At 42.8% G+C, this 11,810-nt stretch overlaps 1 long non-coding RNA gene across 1 annotated transcript; it reads right to left on the minus strand.

Moving 5' to 3' along the window:
- Window positions 1–307: 307 nt before the first annotated feature.
- On the minus strand, window positions 308–11,362 carry LOC106005062. The gene is made up of 4 exons (XR_006605321.1): window positions 11,268–11,362; window positions 9,043–9,309; window positions 2,115–2,270; window positions 308–347 (listed from the first exon to the last, which is right to left on the minus strand). It is a non-coding gene; the product is annotated as an uncharacterized LOC106005062 (long non-coding RNA).
- Between the last annotated feature and the right edge of the window lie 448 nt (window positions 11,363–11,810).

Consider the following 11,810-nt stretch of genomic DNA (forward strand, 5'->3'; position numbering starts at 1 on the left):
GGTGTGAGATATCTAAAGTGTCAAATTCATGGGAACGGAAAGCAGAATGGTGATTAAAAGGGGCGGGAGGAAGGGGAAACAGGGAGCTGCCTGATGGCTGTAGAGTTCAGTTTTCCATGAAGAAGTGGCTCTGGAGATCTGTATGACAATGTGAATATTCTCAGCACTACTGAATTGTACATTTAAAAATGGTTAAGATGGAGGCACCTCGGTGGCTCAGCGGGTTAGGGCCTCTGCCTTCGGCTCAGGTCATGATCCCAGAGTCCTGGGATGGAGCCCCGCATCGGGCTCTCTGCTCTTCAGGGAGCCTGCTTCCTCCTGCCTCTCTGCCTAGTTGTGATTTCTCTCTGTTAAATAAATAAAATATTTTTTAAAATGGTTAAGATGAAAAAAATGGTGAAGATGGCAAATTCTACATTATGTTGGTTCCCCCCGCTTCCAATTAAAAAAAAAAAAAAAAGCCTCCAAACGGACACTCCTTCCTTGAAAAGGTGAAGCTTAGTCATCTCCCCTGGGATGTACACTGGCTTTAGTAATTTGCTTCTGGTGACTTGAAGTGGAAGAAGGGACAAGGTATGACTTCTAACAGTGGGTCAAAAGAGACACTGCTGCTTCTGCCTTATTCTCGCTCTCTCTCTCTTTTTTAAGGGGAAGTGGGTCCTCTAGGCCCAGTCAAGCCTGTGCACGACTGTAACCCTGGTTGGTATCTTGAGTGTAAGCACACGAGAGACCCCAAGCCTGAAAACACCCAGCTAAGCGGACTCACAACTGACCACACAGAAACCTGACTTATTAATAAATGTGTATACTGCTATTAAGCCACTAAATTTGGGAGTAATCCGTCACACAGCAGTAAATGATTACTACAATAAATATTTTCCATTAATCTGAAGCAGTGAAGATCTCTGGTATGTTAGAAGGGCTCCTCACCCTTTTTGTGTTGATCTCTGATTTTGCTGATGTTCATGGAATCTATTCTGAAAGAGGTTCCGGGTCAGAGTCAGAGGCATGTCTTATGTGAATTACCTGTGTACTCAGCCTTACGACTGATACTGGGGAATGGGTTGTCCTGTAACCTGAGGGCTGTTGGATTTCTTTGAGCTCTTTTACTTGTGTGGCATCAGGAAATAGGAATGCCCAGGAGATATTCTCATTGAAAGTTCAATCACACGTGAACCAGCGAGTTTAGATATTGGAGGTCATACCCCTATCTCATACTATATTCAAAGAAAGTTTTTATTCTTTGTGGAGAAAAGTGAAAGGTCAAAATAGCAATACATCTGAGAAACATCCAAAAGGCCAACAAGAAAGGAAAACTCAACATCATCTCAAGGTGAAAAAATGGGGGTTCACCCAGCAGTGCCATTTGGGAAGAGTTTCTCCCTTGTTGGACTACATACATTCTATCCTTTCCTCTTCAGTGGAGGAATCAAGCTATAAATTTGTGGAGAGTGAGACAAGGGGCCAGATTCTCTAATCCTGCTACTCTGGTTTCCTGAAGATTGTATTGCTACCTATGGGTATTACCTTCTAGTGTTTTAAAACAAATTCTCTTCAGGTGAATGAACTTACTTTACTGCTCATATTTATGAACTCTGGATAGGAAAAAGGAGCCTTCCCAGATTTCAAATTTTAACACAGCATCTGATATTATATGATAAAATGAATAAAGACAAATTAATACAGGGGCACCTGGGTGGCTCAGTGGGTTAAGCCTCTGCCTTCACTCAGGTCATGATCTCAGGGTCCTGGGATCAAGCCCCGCATCAGGCTCTCTGCTCAGCAGGGAGCCTGCTTCCCTCTCTCTCTCTCTCTGCCTGCCTCTCTCCCTACTTGTGATATCTCTCCTTGTCAAATAAATAAATAAAATCTTAAAAAAAAAGACAAACTAATACAAAATAAAGACTTGAATTGCTTAAAAAAAAAAGAAAAAGAAATCACAGCTCTCAGAATTTTAGTTTTATTTACCGATAACAAGAATGAGGGAGACAAAGGCTATGAATTTAGATTGTTCTGCTTCTATAATCCACCATCACTTTCAACAACATGAGGGAATTATTTACCTTCATTCTAGGAATGAGGAAGTTGATTTTGGGAGAAGTTGAGTAACTTACCCATGGTTTTCCTGCTGATTTGTACCAGAACTCAGGTCCTAAGTTTTAGTCCAATAGTCTTCTGCACGACTTCTTATTGCTTTTCTGTTTAGATGATGTATTTGGCAAAGCTCTTGAGATGTAAATATGAATAAGGTAATCAAGTAGAAAATATCCCTGCAGTGAGGAAACATGGTAGGTACATAAATTAGAATTGGTTTCTTAGGTTTCTTAGTTGAGGATCTCAAATTTTATTTTATTTTATTTTTAAAGAATTTATTTATTTATTTGACAGAGAGAGAGACACAGAGAGTGAGGGAACGCAAGCAGGGCGAATGGGAGAGGGACTGGGAGCCTGATGGCGGGGTTTGATCCCAGGACCCTTGGATCATGACCTGAACTGAAGGCAGATGCTCAATGACTGAGCCACCCAGGTGCCCCAGATATTTTCAAATTTTAAATGAGATGGCAGTTTAAAAACTTTTTCCCCTAAGTCATTCAATGGTTGAAGAAATCACTACTTGTAAGAGCTGAAACACACAATAGTGTCTCATTTTTGTTTAGCATGTGACATTTTCAGAGCACCTTTATGCATAGCAGTCCATGTGGCCTCTTTGCCTGACAGCCACCCAGGCATCCAGTGCTGGTTGTAAATTAAACACTGGCACGTATCTAGAATGAGCGTCAATACTCTGCACCAAGGCGTCCAGGGTGAATGCCAAGAAAACTGAGTAGTGAACAGAGGGTTTCCACTCTAGGCCCTTAGCAGGCAAACCACAGAACAGACCTTCGTTCATGAAGTATCCCTGTTAGAAATATCTCCTCTTATCCTACTCAAACCTTTGGATGTAACTTATAGCTTATAAGAAATTCAGGGGACAGAAACCAAATTAAACAACACCAGAAAGAAAGAATAAGACAAATCTAAAATGTGACTCAATCTATAGAACAACAGACTCAATTTCTTATAAAGATCCGGTCATTAAAATAAAAAGGTTGGGAGGGACTGCTCTAAACCAAGAGAGGCTAAAAGGACATAATAGTACTTGATTAGATCCTAGTTAAACAAACAAACAACAAACAAACAAACAAATGAAAACCAAACAACCACCCAAAACTATACAAGACACCTTTGGGACAATTACAGAAATTTGGATATGCTCAGGGATTAGACGGTATTGGGGAGTTATTGTTAATTTTAGTACGTCTGCCAATTATCAATTTATTGCTTTAGCTCCAAATCACCCTTCTGTAACTGCTCTGCAATACTGGACAGGCTATTTAAGCCTTTTTCCCCTACACTAAGCATGATGTTAAATCTGTCAATAGAGGAAGGCCATTGAGGAGGAAGGGGGCTCCTCTTCCTGGTTTCAGAATGCTTACCAATCAGTAAGCAGTGGATGCGTGTCTAGGGACATCCCAGGGTACACTGCCTCAGCTGTGTGCCCACACTACACAGTCTCTGGACTTGCATGGCAGTCCAGACCCTGTCACCATCTTGATATGACTTTTCCAGTAAGGACACCATGTGCTCCAGACCTCATGCCGGCAGAGGCATCCAGCTTTCAATGCACACCTGCTCTCCAGCCTGGGTCCCTGAGGATGGTTTCTTGCTTGCCTGGCAATGAGGGACCAGCTCTGGTCTGGGAAATCCAACAGACTTCTCCTCATCCCTTGGCTGAACCTTATATTCACCAGTGAGGTCTGAGCTCCGCCATGTTTAAAACTCTTTTGCGAGTTGGTCCTTCCTTCCAGCCAAGAGGTGGTTGAGGTATATCACAACTAAAAACTCTGGTGGACATACTTGTTTCCCTCTTTTTGGTGTCACTTCCTTCAAAAAGTCATCATTTGAAGTCACCCCCTTTCATACTTCATCAGCTGGAGGAGGCTTAAGTCCCTGCTCCATGGAGACTGCTACCCTGGTCCCTTCACAATTTCATAATGGCATCTGTTTAAGCTCCTCGCTGCTGCTGCTTGGCTTCTGTAGCCAGCCCCCTGATTTTATTCCCTAAAACTTCTATATTCTCGTTTGTGACCCACAATGCTTTTCTGGGCTTTGGCGGTCTTTTTAAGGAAATGGTTTTGAGCACATCGAGAAGGCACTGAGGTGGGAGGGACAGGTCTGGAGCTTGTGCTGAAATGTCAGACGTTTAGCTACAAGCTCATACTTCTCATTCGCATTAGAGTTAAAACTCAACCAACAGAGCTTAAGCTAGAGAAAAGACAGCATGAAAGGGAGTGTGGAAACCTGGCCAGTAATAAAAAGATGGCTGGGTCTGCACTTAGCTGTGGGGCTCATCGTTGAGGTCTAAGGGAGCTGGGAGAGGAAGTGTACCACCACCACCATAAATAGGCTCATTCTATTGACTTAACCATAAAGATCAGTAATATTTGTTATTTTGTTAGCCTCTGAAATTTTTAGCAGTAAAGTCCCTTAGAAACCCTCAAGTGAAACTGTAAGCTTGTGCAAGGGCAGAGGCCAGGGAAAGAAATTTTAAGAACATACTATACTGGCTTGCAGTGAAGGAGAGCAAGTCAGGTAGGAAAGCTGAGGGAAATGGGACAGACGCCAGTGGAGCACAGTGGAACTACCCTCACGTTCAGAAGCAGAGTCTGTGGTATACAATAGAGGGGGGCTTTGCTGTCATAATTTCATCTGTCCCTCCAGCCACCCCCAGGCATGTTCCCTCCAGGGGCTCTTTCCTTGTTCAGATCTGTCCCAGCTCCAGGGACTCAAACTCAGAGCTGCCTCTCTTCTCCCCAACACGATCTCCCTGTCTTTCACATCTCCACAGATATATCTTCCTTACTTTCTTCTTCTTTTTTTTTTTTTTTTAAAGATTTTATTTATTTATTAGACACACAGAGAGAGAGATCACAAGTAAGCAGAGAGGCAGGCAGAGAGAGGGGGGGGAAGCAGGCCCCCTGCTGAGCAGAGAGCCCAATGCGGGGCTTGATCCCAAGACCCTGAGATCATGACCCGAGCCGAAGGCAGAGGCTTAACCCACTGAGGCACCCAGCGCCCCAATCTTCTGTAGATTCATGTTATATTTCCTGAGCCTTTTCTTTGCCTTGATAATGACTTTGAGTTTCCTGATTCCTCTCTTTTTTTCCTCTTTCTGATGCTTCCTTGGCATTTACATGCTTCCCCTATCAGATCTTGTCTAGAAGGTGCATCGTGTTGGACTCTGCAGATTTTTTTAGCTGCTTGTCACCCACGCTGAACTTTGTCCTTGAGTTATTCCTATTGTCTGCTTTCAGTTAATATTGCCACACCAATGGCACTTGGTAGAAAAGACATGGAAACGTAATAATTGGGTCCATTTTATCTGTTTGGCCCTTCTCTTTCAGGCTTTTCCTATGTGTATACGTATATACACACATGGCATTTTAAACTTATATTTAACAATTTTTTAAAAAACAAAAATGGGGTATTATATGCATTGCTCTTTTTTTCCCCCTTAAGAATACTTCCTGGGCATCTTTCCATGTCATTACATGTACACCACTTTATTCTTTCTTGAACAGCTACACAGTATTTCACCGTATGAATGGTTGTACTTTATTTTCCCAATTTCATATTTTGGTTGCTTCTAGTTTTTAGCTATTTCAAACAATGCTGCAATACATAATCTTGTACATATATCTTTTGTGCACCTGTGTTTTTCTGCAGGATAATTTCCCAGTAGTAGAACTGCTAGTTTAATTGATCTGTGCATTTTAAATGCTGATAGATACTGCTATATTGCTCTCCGAAAAAAGTTAACCTCATTTTATGCTGTTACCAAACGCGACTGAGAGCAGGATTCTTCTCTAACTTAATGCTAGCCTTACCTGGGCTCTCAATGCACCTCAGGGTTCCTACCATTCATTTTTCATTGGTTCTGTATTTTATTGCCTAAATAACACTGCCAGGCCCCTTATATTTCTGAGACCCTTCATTTCATCCTGCCTTTCTGATCTCAGGAACTGACCTAACCTTCTTTTCTGCAGTCTTCAGTGTGCCTGTCATTCATTCTCTTGCTTGCTGCCTTATGACCTTGAGGTTGCTGCTGGAGCTCTCTAATTCCATCTGCATTAGGAAAAAGGCAGGTGGAGAGGTGGGGAGGAAGGTGCCAGCATCCATCTCATTTATCAGGAAGGAAAGCCTTCTTAGAAGGCTCCAGAAGATTTCCCCTTACATTTTCTTAGCCATAACTGGCTCCCATGGCCATTTCTGCTGCAAAAGGAAATTGGGATATTTAGTATCTGGCTAAATAGAACAAAACTGTCACAAGTATGTACACCAATATCGATTTATTGCTTGAGCCTAGACATGCTGCTGCCCAGAATAAAATGAAGGTTCTGTTAGTATGGAAGAAGGGGAGACTGGATATTGAGCAGTAATCCACAGCATTTGCCAACACTATCTATTTGCTAAATACATATTTGTTGAATGCATAGCATAAGAATAGGTCAGCAACCTGTCACTACACTGAACTGAATATAAATCCCTGATTTATCACTTAGTTATTCAAAGTCACAGTTTGGTTCTAAGTTACAAATGCTGGATATCTGCATGCAGAACTGTATCTCTGTCCTGATGGGGGCTACAGAGTACACATCCCAGGGTTGAGTGGCATTTTGTTCTCATTTGAATTCAAATCAATTTTGTCATCTCTGAGGGGCAGATGTTACGCGTCAAACAAGTGACAGATTGCAGCTTTAATTTAAACAGCAAGATTTGGTTTATAACATGCTTATATTTATTGGAGGAAAAAAAAATCCAATGATGTCACTCAAGTGCTTTCTGGATTAAAGTAAAAGGTTTTTGGGATGCCTGGGTGGCTCAGTCAGTTAAGCATCTGCACCAGGTCCTGGGATCGAATCCCAAATCGGGCTCCTTGCTCAGCGGGGAGCCTGCTTCTCCCTCTGCCTTTGCTGCTGCCCCTGCTTGGGCCTGGTCACTCTCTCTGACAAAGAAATAAATAAAAGCTTTAACAAAATAAAGTAAAAGTTTTTTTAAATGATGAAGGAAGCAGAGGACAACTGGATACTTATGGGTCCCACGAAAGAATGGAGAAGATGCTGGTGATCGGCACTGTTTGTTTGGATTTGGGACAACAGTACTAGTGGCAGGGACAGGACTAAGGTAGTGGTGGCAGCTAAGAGAGGGAAATCATCGTGGTAAGAGGGTGAGGATGTGGACAGAGGAGAGGAGAGTCAGTAGAAAGTGGAATTCACATTCTCCAGGTCCTTTGTCACAACGAGAATGTGTGTCTGTCTTCGTCTGTCCTCGTCACCTGTTTGATTCTCACATCAGCTGAACAGTCATGTCTGAGACCGAGAGTTACATCACAAAAGACAATCAGAACACCAGAGTTGCACAGTCTCTAACTTTGGGCAGCGTATCCTTTGATTTCATCTTTTCCTTCTTTATTGAGGCTAAAATACATCCACTAAAAGTGCATGCAGGGCTTAAATCTTAAGTGCACTGTTTGGGGAATTTTCACATACGCCTGGAACCACCTCCCAGACTAAGACACAGAATATCCCTTTGGGTCCTAGAGTCACAAAGAAGTTCAGGAGTTTAAGGTCTAACCAGTGTATTTTACCTTTTTAAAATCTCTATTAAGAGAACTCACAAACTCAAAACAGGCTCAGGCAGCCCAAGTAAGCGAGTGGAACAGATGGGGTGGACGCTGCCATGGTTAACTGAAAGTGACGACGGGCCTCTAATTTTTTGCTATCAGAAACACTTCTTATGAATAGTTATGTAACTCAGGTTATTTTTCCCATTTTAGGAGACTTCCTTAGGATAGATCTCAAGGGATATACTTATAAGATTAAAAAAATAAGTAAAATCATTTAAAAAACTTGTAATATACATTGCCAAATGTGTTTACCAAAAAGCAACTGGGGTGGCCATGGAAATGTGCCCACAGTCCTCCAAACACAGAGGGCAGAGGGGACCACAGGTCTATGCACAGCCACACTGCCACGGGCTGCTCCCAGCCCATGAGCCACTGCCACAGAGATAGCAGAGTGGACCTATTTCTGGGAGACACGGGGCCCCTCTGGTGGCTGCCACAGGCAGGAGGACCTCCTATTGCCTTGCTGAACCTTCCCTTAGGCTGCCAGGCAGGGGAGCTGCTCATACCAGCCTTCCCTCCCTCTGCTGGGAGTCAGATGGCCACGTGCTCTGACAGCACCCAGCCTTTCTTGCTCTCTCTCTACTTTCCCTCACACCGGCATTTTGCCTGATGAAATTCTTGTATGCCTCATCCAGGCCAGCTATGTGCTTTGCTTCTCTAAGGACCCAGATAGTCAGTTATGTGTTTCCATTTGTTCCCCCAAGTGATCTACATGTATGAATTTTTGCTTCTTCTTTCTCAGCATTTGATAGTTTCTAAATGTTTGCTACTTTGGAAAATGAAGAGAAGCATTTTATGTAATTTGCATTTTTAAAAAGATTTTTAAAAAAGATTTATTTATTTTCGAGAATGAGCTAGAGAGAAAGAGAGAGCAGGGGGAGGGGCAGAGGAGGAAGGAGAGGGAGAATCTCCAGCAGACTCCCCACAGAGCGTGGAGCCCAACGTGGGGCTTAATCCCACGACCCTGATACCATGATCTGAGCTGAAACCAAGAGTCAGGTGCTGAATCGACAGGCACCCAGGCATCCCTAAAGATTTATTTATTTATGTGACAGACAGAGAGAGGGAGAGGGAGAGAGCACAAGGTTGGGGGGTGGGGCATTGGGAGAGGATGAGAGAGAATCTCAAGCAGACTCCCCCTGGGTGAGGAGACCCAACACAGGGCTCAATCTTATGACCCTGAGATCATAATCTGAGCGGAAATCAAGAGTGGATGCTTAACCGATGGAGCCACCAGGGTGCTCCTAATCTACAGTTTGAAATAGTGGAGTTTTACATTTTGGGCACATGGTTTCTGGCCATTTGGACCATCTTACCTGGAAATTTCCCTCGAGGAGTCCATGGAAACCCAGAACTCACTTTGAAACAGCCATCTTCTGGGAGATGTGATCTCTGTTGGTTTTCCTGTCCGGCAGCTGCCAGCACTCCTTGGATTTCAACAGCAAGGTGCCCTCTGCTGCTATGCTCACAAAGGAGTGTCACATGACTCAGTGTGAGCTCGAGGCTGAGAGACTGGAACACAGCCTAGGCAGTTCCTCTTGCAAAATAGGAAGAGCTTATCCTGTGTTGCAACACAGCCTCTTCTGTGGGAAGGAGAAGAGACCAACATTTACACAGTGCCTACTATGTCCTAGGTACTACCTTTCTCTCATTTAACTGACATAATAGGTATCATTTTCAAAATTCTACAGATGAAGAAAATGATGTTCAGAGAGTGGCACAATCACACTGCAGGGCAAAAAAGGGACAGACCTAAGTTTGAGGTTGCTCATATTCTTTCGCTTCATCAAACTTCTGACACTTTTTTGACCTCAAGCATTCTGCATCACTCGTCGTTTATCTACGCTCTGTGTTGTGTGGCACCAAGTTCATATCCTCAGTGAATAGTAAAGAACTATGCTGCAGATGACTTAGGCTAATTTTCTGGAATTTGAGTCAACTGAAGAATCACCCATGACTCCCTCTTACCAGTGGACACCACCAGTTAAAAGTGGAGACATGTAGCACTCATTTATCAACTCTTAAAAAGCATATCTTCTGAAATGAAGAATAAAAAACCAAAACCCAAACAAAAACCCTGCCTCCCAAAACCCACCAACCAGTGAAAAGGAAAGCAGTAAAACAACCCAAACCTGTAGATAAATAGGACTTAAAAAATATATATATATTAGGGACGCCTGGGTGGTTCAGTGGGTTAAGCCACTGCCTTTAGCTCAGGTCATGATTCTGGGGTCCTGGGATCGAGTCCCATATCGGGCTCCTTGCTCGGCAGGGAGCCTCTCTCTCCGCTTCTGCCTGCCTCTTTCCCTGCTTGTGTGCTTTTTCTCTCTCTCCTTCTGACAAATAAATAAAATCTTTTAAAAAATATTGTATGATTCAACTCTCAAACCAAAGGATTCAAGGATTAAAGGACTCAAGTTTTATGTGGAACTTCATTTATGTTTAGGGTCATGAAAAGGCATGCTTGGCCCTGTCTCTTCCCAATTTGAATATCTGAGTGCTCTAAGTTCCCATTTCCCCACCAATGCCCCCTTGGTATCATGTGATGAGTTAATAAGGAGAAAATATTACTACATTCTCAGCTTTCACATCCCTAATAAAGCCTATGTTTTAAAGCTGTTATGGAACTTTGCACAGAATCCAGGTTTACAGACAAATTAAATACATAAAAAACTAAGCAAGACAGCAAAGTTTAGTCACCTGAGAAACAGCTACTAAATGTATCTCTTCAGTAAGGAACACAAGATAAAAACTTGAAAAAACTCTTACTTTTTTCCTTTACTCTTTTGCTTTTACTTTCAATTTTACTCTAGGCCTTATTAAATAACACTTTTGGCAAGAAATGTACATGTATAATTTAAAGCCATCCTGATCAGAATGTGTTATAATAACTTGACTATGCAAAAAATTTGTCTTTTTGCTACTGTCATGGAGCTGATCTTCCTGCCAGTTTCAGGGGGTTTAGGTTACAGGGCAGTGCTATTTCACTCTATCTTGAGTAGAGGTAATCAGAGTGGGGGATGATGGAGACTACAGGTTACAAGCACCCTCAAAACTCATGCTGCCTGCCTATGCCCTGCAAGTACATGGGAGTCTTCAATGAGAGATGACTAGGCAGCCAGTAGAACACTTGGTTTTAATTACTCCTCCTTGAGCTTTTTCTTCTCCTTCTTCCACTCCAACCCCAGCACTGATGTGTTGTGTTGATAGGACAGCTATCATCTTCTGCTTTGCTCTTACCCTGTCCATTGAACGACCTAACTAACCCATTACCGTGAGTCCCACCTCCTGTGCTATCTTCAGGTTCTATCCCTTTTCCTTGGGAATTCCATACCTTGTTGGTTCTCATTGTCATAGCTTCTGTAATGACACAGGATAAGCTGAAAGATAACTGGTTTCCTTTAGAAGCTGGGTAAATCTTAATTTCTCCTCTGCCTAACAAAACTGTGTGTTCTTTATTCCCTTAGTGTGACTTTGGGACAGTCGAAGTTAGCAAAGAAAGACAAAGGTACAAACAGCTGTGAATCGTAAAAGCTCTTACCTCTGCTACTAGATCAGGTCCTGGTCTCAGTATCTGACCAAGTTCCTTTTCTCCAAATCACATGGATGGCATTTTCCTCTTTGGGGATTTTCTGAAAGTGAAAGCAATCATCTCAATCACTGTCATTCAAACGCGATGAGATCTGAGGATGGTTGTTACAAGAGTTATGCCAGCTGGGCCAAGCAAATGTAGCTGGCATGCTGCACAAACATGATGTGTGGACTGTGATCAGAATGCAACTTATTTTTTTCCTTTCCTACTGCTTTTCTAAACTCTGTTCTGTGGGGAATAATCTTCCCCTAATCATGGTTGAAAACTACCAAACCAGTGATTTTTCTGTTCCCTCATAGGTCACAGATATCCTGCAGTTACTTTATTTTTAAAAAAGATTTTATTTACTTATTTGACAGAGAGAGAAATCACAAGTAGGCAGAGAAAAAGGCGGAAGCAGGCTCCCTGCTGAGCAGAGAGCCCGATGTTGGGCTCCATCCCAGGACCCTGAGATCAATACCTGAGCAGAAGGCAGAGGCTTAACCCACTGAG

The sequence above is a fragment of the Mustela putorius genome, unplaced genomic scaffold (assembly GCF_011764305.1).
Source record: "Mustela putorius furo isolate JIRA1106 unplaced genomic scaffold, ASM1176430v1.1 tig00000145_pilon_pilon_pilon, whole genome shotgun sequence".
Classification (NCBI taxonomy): Eukaryota; Metazoa; Chordata; class Mammalia; order Carnivora; family Mustelidae; genus Mustela; species Mustela putorius.